This window comes from Hippopotamus amphibius, chromosome 4, assembly GCF_030028045.1.
Source record: "Hippopotamus amphibius kiboko isolate mHipAmp2 chromosome 4, mHipAmp2.hap2, whole genome shotgun sequence".
NCBI classification, from domain to species: domain Eukaryota; kingdom Metazoa; phylum Chordata; class Mammalia; order Artiodactyla; family Hippopotamidae; genus Hippopotamus; species Hippopotamus amphibius.
This window is the reverse complement of record NC_080189.1, coordinates 144,100,429-144,111,992: the sequence shown is the minus strand read 5'-3', so window position 1 is coordinate 144,111,992 and position 11,564 is coordinate 144,100,429.

Genomic DNA, 11,564 nt, shown 5'->3' with positions numbered 1-11,564 from the left:
TTTCTGTAGTGGCAGCTGAAGGATGGATTAGAGCAGAGAGAGATTTAAGGCAGAAAGACAATTGGCAGTCATTTAAATAGTCCAAGTGAGATAGAATAAATATCTACTTAGGACTTCAAGATTTCAGGTCTAGGTGCCTGGGAGTATGATGATGTTTTTAAGAAGAGTATGTAGTAAAAGGATTTGGGGGGTAGTTGCAGGATAAGAGTGGTTTGTGTTCTAAAAGCTCTTGGGATACAGTGAGAGCCTTCCAATCAAGCAATAAACATTAAATGCAACTGTAGACTGAATTACTACTAATACGATGTCTCAGTCATAACTGCAGAATTGCAAGCAGGTCTGGGCTCACACTTTATGGAAGACTTTGATAAATATGGTGACTTGCAAATTCTCTCATTTGAAGAACATTGGAAGAAACTTGGAATGTTTAAATCTGAAGAGATAAATAGGGAGGATATAATCACTGTCTTCCAATATGTGAGACATAGAAGAAGTAAAGAGGGAATTAATTACATTCTGGAGTGAAAGGCGGTAGGGTGGTGGTAAATGGAATTACAAGGAGAAAATTTTTGGCTTATCCTAAGAAATAATTTAATAACAATGAGAGCTGCCAAATAGTGGGAAGAACTGACTTCCAGAGCAGTGAGCTCTTCATCTGTGAAGCAGTGAGACAGAAACAGAATGAAACTGGTTGTTTTGTAGGAGGAATTTCTAAACTCTGTGGAAGGGAGGTTGAATTACAGGATGTTTAAGATATCTTGCTAGTCTAAAATCCTCAGCTTCTGTTCTCCAAGGAAATCTTTCTTATTTCCTCCTGTCCTGGTGGGAGTGAGCCGTCTTCTCTGTGTTCATGAAGCACCGTGGGGCTATCCTTGTCGTACTCGAAACACCTGAGTGGGAATAGCTTGCCTGTCTTCCTCATCAGACTGCCATCTCTTTGAGGATAGGCATTGTCTTTTATCTATAGCATTCAGTAAGTGATTTTCAAATGATGAATAAATAAACGAATGGAGGGGATTTAGGTTCGACTGCTGTAAAATGTGGGGTGGGGCTTCCCTGGTGGCACAGTGGTTAAGAATCCACCTGTCAGTGCAGGGGACACAGGTTTGAGCCGTGGTCCGGGAAGATCCTGCGTGCCGAGGAGCAGCCAAGCCCATGCGCCACAACTACTGAGCCTGCACTCTAGAGCCCACAAGCCACAACTACTGAGCCCACTTGCCATAGCTACTGAAGCCCGCGCGCCTAGAGCTCGTGCTCTGCAACGAGATTCCACCACAAAGAGAAGCCCACACACTGCAACAAAGAGTAGCCCCCACTCACCACAACTAGAGAAAGCCCGCGTGCAGCAATGAAGACCCAACGGAGCCAATAAATAAATAAATAAATAAATTTGTTTAAAAGTTAAGAAAAACTATGGGGTAAAGAGAGCGAGAGCTGGGAGGTTTCAGTTTGCAAAGTTACCTTCACAGGAAAGTCTCATTCTCATAAGTCATATAATTTCTTTCCCTCCTCTTCCCTAGTGCAGATTCAGTTATCAGAAATATGAGGGCATTTGATTATAATGGAATGAAATCATCTTATCTGAAAAGTCAGAATGTGCTTTCAGAGTAGCAAAAAATCAAGAGACTTCAAAGTTGCATTTGATTTTTTTGTAATTAATGAAAATTTAAAGGCACAAAAACACCAGTGGCTATTAAAAGTTTAATAGCTGGAAACATACCAAGGTGCATATGGAAAAGAACAGTGTAGAGTCAGCTTACACAGCTTGTGAACAGTGGAGCATCATGTGATCACACTCACATTCTTGAGAATCATCTGACGTCGAAGGTGGTTCTCCCAAAAGATCCAGTTTCTCACCTAGCCTTTGATATTGTTTGCACACTGATTATAATGCCCACAGTTGTCAGTCTGTGTTAACACGACTGTCGCTGCATTTGACGTGAAGCTGAACTATATGATTCCCTTGGTGGGGAATGGTCTAAACATAGCTAGTGCCTGGAGTGCCTGGAGATGTTCCTTCCTGCTAGTTTGTCTTCAAAACTGTGTAAAAGCTGCAAATCAGATCCCAGAACATGTCCTCTGTGCAGCCATCATCCAGATTTGGAATTTATAAGGCTACATTCTATTTTTAGATTTATGATGGCGCCAAGGAGAAATTGCATTTGTTTACAAAGGAAAGAGAGGCAAAAATCTTTCTTATGAGGAGAGGAGGCAATACAGTGCTTTCTAGGACATTTGAGGTGGCAGACTCTCCTCCGTCCCCCTGACCACCAAGCAGCTTTGGACAGTTTTTGGTGCCTAGTGCACACTCAGGTCAGGGTGGTGCAAGTTAATAAATGTTGTCTTAGAGATTACATGGCTGCAAAGAGAATTGTTACATTAGAGGTGGGTAGTTGTAACTGTAAATGGGAGTGATTATAAAGGCAGTAAATGAGGCACCTATTGCAAATGTAAAGGTTTCTTAACAACATAATATTTGTAACCATGACTGAGAGTGAAGATAAACAGATCCTGACATTAATATGAACACTGTTTCTCACCAGGCTGAATGGAAACATATTCAGCTGTCATTTGATTAATTTTCATTAATAATAAAAGAAAAATCTTACCTGTCTAAAATCCTCTACTATATTTGCATTATCAGTGTTGACATTACAGATGGACCAATCTGCTCATTTGTATAATTTGCCTTAAATTGCCCTGTCACAAGAGACTGAAGAAAGGATTTCTGTGAAACAGGACTGTGTGCGTGTGTGTGGTCTATGTGTGTGCATGTGTGTGTTTATGTTTGAAGGGTGCTGTTAACTATATGAGATGTGATCTTTAAAGCTCAAATTTCAACGTGCTAAAGGTTACATAAACTGACAAACGTAAATACTACAGTAGAAACTAAAGCCTTAAAACACCTGTACTTAGTAGTTTCCACCTGAATATCCAAAACAAGAAGTGCATATTGAACATACTCACAGATCTCCTTCTACTCATACCTTTATTCCTATACCAACCCCACTACTATTTACTTTGAATCAGAGTGTGTACGATGGTGAAAGGGAGAACTCGATCTAGTAAAGGATTTTTTCTCTTCCATGCGTGTCATCTTACTTGCACTTTAGAGAGTTTAGAAAGAGGGGGCAGCATTTCTTATTGTCCATCAGGGATGGACAATTCAGTGAACTGATAATGGCAAATTCTATGAAGAGACTTAATTCATAAGGCCAAGGGATTTAAGCACAATGGGCTTCTTTTTCAGACAGAATTCCCAAGATGGTCAGCGACATTCAAATTTGACCTCTAACTGATTTTAAGTTCATTGAAAATTTGGCCTGAGGGGATGCCAGAGAGGGGACCCAAGGGCTCTTCCTGCTTAGCTACTTGTTGACCTGAGGAAACTGTGAAGCTGCTGGCTTTACCCATGCATGAGGTAAGGAAACAGTGCAGTGGAGAGCAGACAGAAGCCAATTTAAAGAGTGTTCCAGAAAGTGTTTATGCTGGATACTTGTAGTTCTCTGGCTTTGTCCAGCAGGTCTAAGATGAGCACACTCCAGGTCAGCTTGCAGACTGCCAGAGGGCTTTATGAGTAAGGATACTGTAGAAATGTCCAGCTTAAACATAACTAACTATGAAGAATCATAATTTTAAAAATTTGTTGTCAGAGGTTTTAAACCAACACTAAAGAACTTAGAAGTGATGAAAAAGAAAAGCTACCCTGATGATCTCAAAAGCAGAGATAACCAGAAGGAACGACGATGATGAAGGTTACCTTGCTGAGATTTGCACTGATATTCAAGAGGCCTGGAAGGGGACTAGGACTCCACACTAGATGGTCACAACGCTAATCTCAAGAGTTGCCCCACCATGGCAAATTCTCTAAAAGAGCAGGGGACAGGAAGGAAAAAGCAAAGACACCTGTTCGTAATTTTCCCAAGCAACATTTTTGTCTATCAAAAGACCAAAGCTAAGCTGAACTTTAGAGTCAAGGTTTACCTTGTTGGAAACAGAGCAGGTCAGTAGCACCTTTAAACACTTACCTGTTTTTCAAGCCGCCGAGGGAGGCAAAACCTGCAGAGAGCATGGCGAGGGCGGCACTAGGAAGGCTCTGCAGAGGTGCTTCATTAACCCGATTAAGCAGGTGGATGGAGAGGGCCTCACTGATAATTTACACCTTGCTAATGAAGCGTGTGACTCTTAATCTCCTCCAAACAAGATACACTCATGAAACTCTGGTGCAAGAAACGGGGAAATTAATTAGGTGAAAAAACCATGAGATTATAGCAGAGGGATTCCTGCAAGGCAGCTGTAACCTGGGTGGTTTTTCAATTTAGCCTTTCTGAAATTAATGGCTGAGCTGTCAAGTAAACAAGTTGTGGTACCTTTTGGGCTTAGAAGTTCAAAAGCAGTGCATCATTATGGGTGTAATTTTATATTTCTTGTGATGACTTAGAAAATCACTCTGATGGAAATGGTTGCTGTGATTTCTTGTGAGTAATTTTAATATATTTGACTACAGTACAACTGTTTATAGTAGATTATATAAAGAAAATCCACTTATATAGTGCCTATAATTTGAAAATCCCAACTTACAAAGTAATTCTTATATCTAATGCAAGATGTGAAGGAATTTTGTGTCCTGAAGAGAAACATCTTATTTAAAAATTTTTTTTTTAATTTTTTGGACACGCCATGCAGCATGCGGGATCCTAGTTCCCCAACCAGGGATCAAACCTGCACCCCCTGCAGTGGAAGCTTGGAGTCTTACCCACTGGACCATCAGGGAAGTCCCCTGAAGAGAAACATTTTATTTCATATTTGTTTAATTTTATTTTCCAGCTTTATTGAAATATAATTTACGTATAACATTGGGTAAGTTTAAGTGGTACAACGGTGTTGATTTGATACACACACTTTGCAAAATGATTACCACCCTAGCGTTAGCTAACACCTGCATCATGTCACATAATTACCATTTTTTTATGAGAACGTTTAAGACTTACTCTCTTACAAACTTTCAAATATAGAATGCATTATTATTTACTGTGATCACTACGGTGTGCCTTAGATTCCTAGGATTTATTCATGGAAGTTTGTGTCCTTTGTCTAATATCCCCCCACTTCCCCAACCCCCCTGCTCCTGGTAACCACCATTCTACTCTGTGTTTTGGAAAAGAAACATTTCAAATGATTAATTAGAATTATTACATGAATGATATTATCGATTTGGTATAAGAAATGTAATGACAGTAGCCAATATTTATCAAGTATTTGTATATATCAGATACCAGCTAAACACTTTAACTTTACTGGAGTCCACATAACAGCTCTATGAGACAGATAATCATTATTAGTCTTTTCATTTATAGATGAGTAAACTGAGGCCAAAGAAGTTACGTGAATTGTTTATATCATGCCATGTATTTTCTTGCTTACTTGTAAATGAAATAAACCAGATCTTAAAGCCAGACATGAATTTAAATCGTGTTTATTTCAGAGGATTTCTCATATTTTTGATCAAGTATGGAACTGGATTTAAATTTACTGTCATTTATTGTGATCTTGGGTAAGTTACTTCTCTAAGTTTCAGTTCCTTCGTCTCTAAAATGGGTGTGATGATTCCTGCCTCATCAAATTGAAATGAGTCCCACCCAAGATATGGCATGTACTGTACCATGACACCATCAGGGTTCGTACATGTTGCCCTCTCCACAATTCCCTTTCTTGGGTCTGCATGGGACTTCAGGACAGACTCTCAGTCTGACTCATAGATGTAATTACGTAAAGACCTATAAACCATTGTTTTAAAACAGCTTCTATTCCCTGCCACATCTAAACCAAACTCCATATTCCCAAGGCTTCACAGGCTGTCTTCTGCTGTTCTAACTCCCATCCTGTGTTCTAGATCAGGTGGCGTTTTCACTGTGCCCATTCCTACTTCTGTCTCTGCACTCTTTACTCTCTCCTTGTTTGGAGTGTCTTCCTCTTTTCTTCATCCCTTGAGACCCAGCTCAGTTCCTAAATTTGTTCATCCATCCACCTACCCACCCAGTCAGAGACCATTTCCCCACTGGGTGTCAAGCACTGGGCTAAGTCATGAGGATCCAAATGAGACAAGGTCCTGCGCCTCCAGAAGTACAGTGTTTAGAAGGGCCAACAGACACATAAGGAACCATTTATTCCATGCAAGGGGAAGAACACACTGGCAACGGTACAGAGGCGAGGGCATGCTTAATGCTGCCTGGTATTAGGGTGACATGAGAGAAATTGGCTCTCAAATGTGGATGAGGTTGGGAAGATGACTTCAGGTAGAAGGAACTCAAAGACATGGAGTTGTGAAATGTCAGAAGATGTTAGGGGAACATCAGGTGTTCTAGTCCTGCTGAGTTGGGATCTGTGTTGGGAGCTAAGGTTTCAGTGCTCTTTTCTCTGGGCAGTGGAAATCCCATAGATCCTGGGAGTTTACATGCTAGGTGTAAGTGGTGGATTATAGGAGAGGAAGACCAGAGGCAGGGAGATGAACTAGAAGTCCACTGCTAAAGTTCAGCTGAGAGGGGATTTTCTAGGTGGCACAGTGGTTAAGAATCTGCCTCCCAATGCAGGGGACACAGGTGCGAGCCCTGCTCCAAGAAGATCCCACATGCCGCAGAGCAACTAAGCCCATGCACCACAACTATTGAGCCTGTGCTCTAGAGCCCGTGAACCACAACTGTTGAGCCCAAATGCCACAACTACTGAAGCCCATGTGCCTAGAGCCCATGCTCCACAGTAAGAGAAGCCACTGCAATGAGGAGCCCATGCACCGTAAGGAAGAGTAGCCCCCATTTGCCACAACTAGAGAAGGCCCATGTGCAGCAACGAAGACCCAATGCAGCCAATCAATCAATCAATCAATCAATCAATAAATACTTTGAGATTAAAAAAAAAATGTTCAACTGAGAGGAGATGGTCAGCTCTAGGGCTGTAGCTTTGAAGGTGACCAGAGATCAGTCAGCCAATTAGAGAGCGATTTAGGAGGTGGAAAATACGAAGCAATCGCTAAAACAGTATGGTACATAGTAGATGCTTAATAAATAGTTGTTGAATAAATGAATGAATATACGTGCTGTTTTGGTTGTTTTTCTTCTGTGGTTGCAATTTCTTTGCAGCTCTCTGAAGATGTTAATTATAGTTGTTTTGGAAGTTTTCTCCCACCCTCATCCTGCCCCCCGTCCCCTGCCTTGTCTCCTCTGAGTCACTATCTTTCTGTTGTTTGTTTGATCTCCACCTTTAATGGCAGAGGTTTTCCTCAGAAGCGTCAGTTCATAATTAAACATGAGGTACTAAAAACTGATTGGAAGCTGTGTGTGCATGGGCAGAATTTTGTTGACTACTGGGATTCACCATAGGATGGTTAGGCATGATCTGGTGTTTATGTCTGGGGACCCTAAGTTTTAAATATTTTTCACCAGAAAAAAATTCGGTTTCACCAGAGAAGAATTTTTAATTTTCTTGCCTGAGGGTATGAACAGGTGTCATATTCAGCTGGTACGTACTAATGCAGCCATACTGGTTGATAAAATATTGGAACTCTTACTACTGGTGTCATAAAGCCACTGCGCTGAGCCATGCCGACCCTTCTGAGCCTCGTGTTCCCTACAGCTAGCAATTAAAGGGTAAAGCCTGCAGGGCCTTGCCTCAGTGCGAAGGCCAGTGTCCATTCCAGCTGATTGGTGTCCGTGCTGTCCTGGCTGTAATAACATATTAAGAATAAGGCATACATCTGGCATTCTGGAAGAGCAGGAAAGGGGGCTGGATGGCCCTGATTTGCATGAAAGCTTTTAATCATCTCCTGCATCTTTCAGGGCAGCATTTCACCCCTGCCCTCCTCCTTGCCTTGTAAGCTCATGTCCATGGCCAGAGGACCTCTGGTTCAATTTCTTCAGAGAGACACCCTCCCATCTCCTGCTGGTGTGAGGGATGGCTGTGATGTGAGGGTCACTTGGCCCCTGGATGAACAGTCACATGGGGGACTGCATTATTCAGTGTAAAAGCCTTACCCCTAATTCACTCTTTCTAATAATATCTGGAGCCTCTGAATCCTGACCCCTTCTTGGGTTCTGTGGCACAAATCCACTTGTTTTTGTTTTGTTTTTGGTCTCTCCCCTCTGCAGGGGCTAACAACTGTAATTTCTCTGCTTTGCTGAGTCGGTTATTGTCTGACCTTCTGCTTTCCATCTTCCAAACTCTTGTGGACGTCTTGGCACTGGCTTCTCATGGATAGTGATGGTTCCTGGGACTCTCTTTCAGTTACTTGGAGCTACTTGGAAGAAAAATGGTAGTCAAGACTCAGTAGTTTCATGGAAAAGAAACCAAGTCAAACTGGTTTAAGCAAGAGTGGGAAGACTGTTTCAGGATACAAGGGCTTTCTTTCAGACTCAAGGACGTGGATGCAGGAAGCATCTTGGAGCTGAAGTGCAAAGCCTCTGGGTCTTCTATGTTTCCTTTCTTTTCTGGGTATTTTTACTGGATTCCCTTCCTGCTTCCTTTCTCTCTGACCAGCTCTGTCTACCTCTGTGGTCCATGTGGTCGAATGTGGCATACCTGCTGTGATTTCAAGCACTAGTGGAATTAGGCCCCTCTGCCCCAGTTCCAAAGTGTGAGGAAGGAATTAAATGGCCCAGCTTGAGGCAGGTAACCCCCCACCCCCACCCCATGCCCAATCCAATCAGCGAAGATCCTGGTGGGGCATGAGGTGCAGGCCATGCTACCATTTGATAGGCAGGGGAGGAGAATGGTTTCCAGGACCGAGGGAGCCACTGCGAGCCAGGCAGACACACCGAAGTGTGTCCACTACAAAGTGTGTCCACTACAACAGAGGCAAAGAGTCCATTTTTCACTCACCTAATTTCTTTACACTTCCATTCCTCCAACTTTTTTGGAGAGGGGGAAGTAGGACTTGGAAGACATTCACAGCTGTTTTGGAAAGTTGCTGCCATTGTGATCGGAGACTAGGCCTGGTGCTCAGGCAGCTGCAGTAGGGGCTAAATTGGTCTAGGCCTTTGGTGCCTACTGTGGCACTGTTTTTGGAGAGGAGCAGGCTGCTCGCTGGTGTCCCTCTCCAGGGGGTCTCTGGTCTGTTGTCCAGGAGGCCTGGGTCAGCTGCTCTTCACAGCCTGGGGCCGAGACCGCACATAATTTGTCTTAAAACTTGCCCTGTTTGAAAAAGGAAATATTGACCAAGATCTGCTTGGGGAACTTTTTCACATAAATATGGCAACACACACACACTGTGGACTATATATCAAGCTCCTCTGAATATTATATGCCAAGTAAGAAGTTTAAGAGTTAGAGCTCCATCTCCCAAGTGACAGAATTCATTTTTCTAATGAAATGTTTATTGAATAGGGCAAGAGAAAGCAAGCACATGTGGTAGTTATGCTAATCAGCATTTGATAAGTAGAATGCAATTTTCTCTTTAATCAACCTGTGGCCCATCATGTTCAATTAGTAATGCACTGGTGACAGCCCATGCAGGGCTGGAAGGAGAGAAGCAGGAAACGCTGTTCAGGGATCTGCAACCCGCCAGTGTGCCAGCACCTAACAGCAGGCAAATGCCAGTAGAGTTAGAAAGGGCAGAGCTCACGGGCCTGTGTTTTCAGTGCCTTCTGTAGATAGAGGGGCCATCCTGCACGTCTCATGAAATTCCTTTGAAATGAAGTTCTTTTGAAATGAGGTTATAAATATTGTACTTATAGATTGAGCAGCTTTATGATAATAGCTGCGAATCACTGAAATGGAAAGTACTTTTCAAATGATACTTCATTTAAACATTGTATGGACTCATAGCAAAATTAAAAATAAAGTGAATAGGCAGATACACTTATTTTTTATTCTAATATTTTAGGCTTTTGGAATTGTCCTCGGTGCAAATATGCTGATATCCTAGAGTGTGTGCTGTCTGCAAGTGTGGTGAATGGCACTTAGTCACTTCCCCAGCTTCTTCTTGTCCCTGTCCTAGTGGTTTCCACTGAAACTCGCCCTGAGGAACAGATATACATTCTTCTTCCGGCTGTTAATAAAGTGTTCCATGTGTTGTTTTAGAGATGCAAAGTCCCCCTTATACTCGTTCTATAAGACAGACTCTATATAAGTAATACTTAACATGTAGAATTTCTCCCTGGATGAGGCTGAACTTATGAGGCAGTAGGGGCTGTCTATCTTTGAGAAAGTTAGTTTCTAGATAAAGTTCAAAGTGACCATTTTATTTCCTTTTTACAATGAACTTTTCCTTGTTGTTGGTCTTAGCAGATTAAAAAATAATGTTCCTTAAACTTTTCCACTAGAGGGATTTCATCTTTAACCTCAGGTCCAGACAGTTGAGTTAATCATGCTTTTTAGTAAACATCACACCGTCATCTCCCTCAAGCTTATTCCCATTTGCCCTCCCATTTCCATAGGTACCTTCTCTAATGCAGATCACATTTTTCCTTGGATACATATGTATCCTTGGAAGATATGCAGTGTGGGGTTTTTGTTTGTTTATTTGTTTATGTATGATTTTTTGTTTATGTGTTTTAATATAAATAAGCAATATACTGTGGATCTCATTCCAGTGCTAATTTTTCCCTCCACACTGTTTTTTGTTTGTTTTTGTTTTCTTATAAATTTATTTATTTATTGGTTGCATTGGGTCTTTGTTGCTGCATGGGGGCTTTCTCTAATTGCTGTGAGCGTGGGCTACTCTTCCTTGTGGTGTGCTGGCTTCTCACTGTGGTGGCTTCTTTTGTTGCAGAGCACAGGCTCTAGGCGAGTGGGCTTCAGTAGTTACAGCATAAGGGCTCAGTAGTTATGGCTTGCAGGCTCTAGAGTACAGGCTCAGTAGTTGTGGTGCACAGGCTTATTTGCTCTGTATGTAGGATCTTCCCAGACCAGGGCTTGAACCCACGTCCCCTGCATTGGCAAGCGGATTCGTAACCACTGCACCAACAGGGAAGTCCCCCTCTACACTGTTTTTAAGAACTGTCCTTGGTGCTGTGTATACATGTAGTTCTTTGCTTTTGACCACTGCATAATGATGTCACATGCATCTACCTTGTTTGAAGTCTCCATTATAATGAAAACGTGCCATGAATATCCTTATACATGATCATTTTGGAACTTGTGTGAGAATTTTTCTCAGGTACATACTGTTAATTGTATCAAATTATATTGTAGCATAACTGTACTCAGGTCTGTGCTCCCACCAGCAACGTACGAGGGTTCATAATTCCCCAAGTAGTCTCCAACACTTGGCACTATCTGACTTTCCAGTTTTGTACCAATCTGGTGGATCTAAAAAGTTATTTTGCTTTTTTTTTAAATTTATGTATCTCTGGTTATTAATGTTGTTGCCTATCTTCCCATGTATTTGTTAGCTCTTTCCATTTCCTTTACTGGGAATTGAATTTTTATATCTTCGGATCTCTTTTATATTGGAGTTCATGGTTTTTGTTTTGTTTTTGTTGTTGTTTTACTGATCTGCAGGAGTTCTTTGTGGTAGTCTAAAACCTCATCAATTTTACTCAAAACAAATACCTTTTCCTTACATGTCAGTA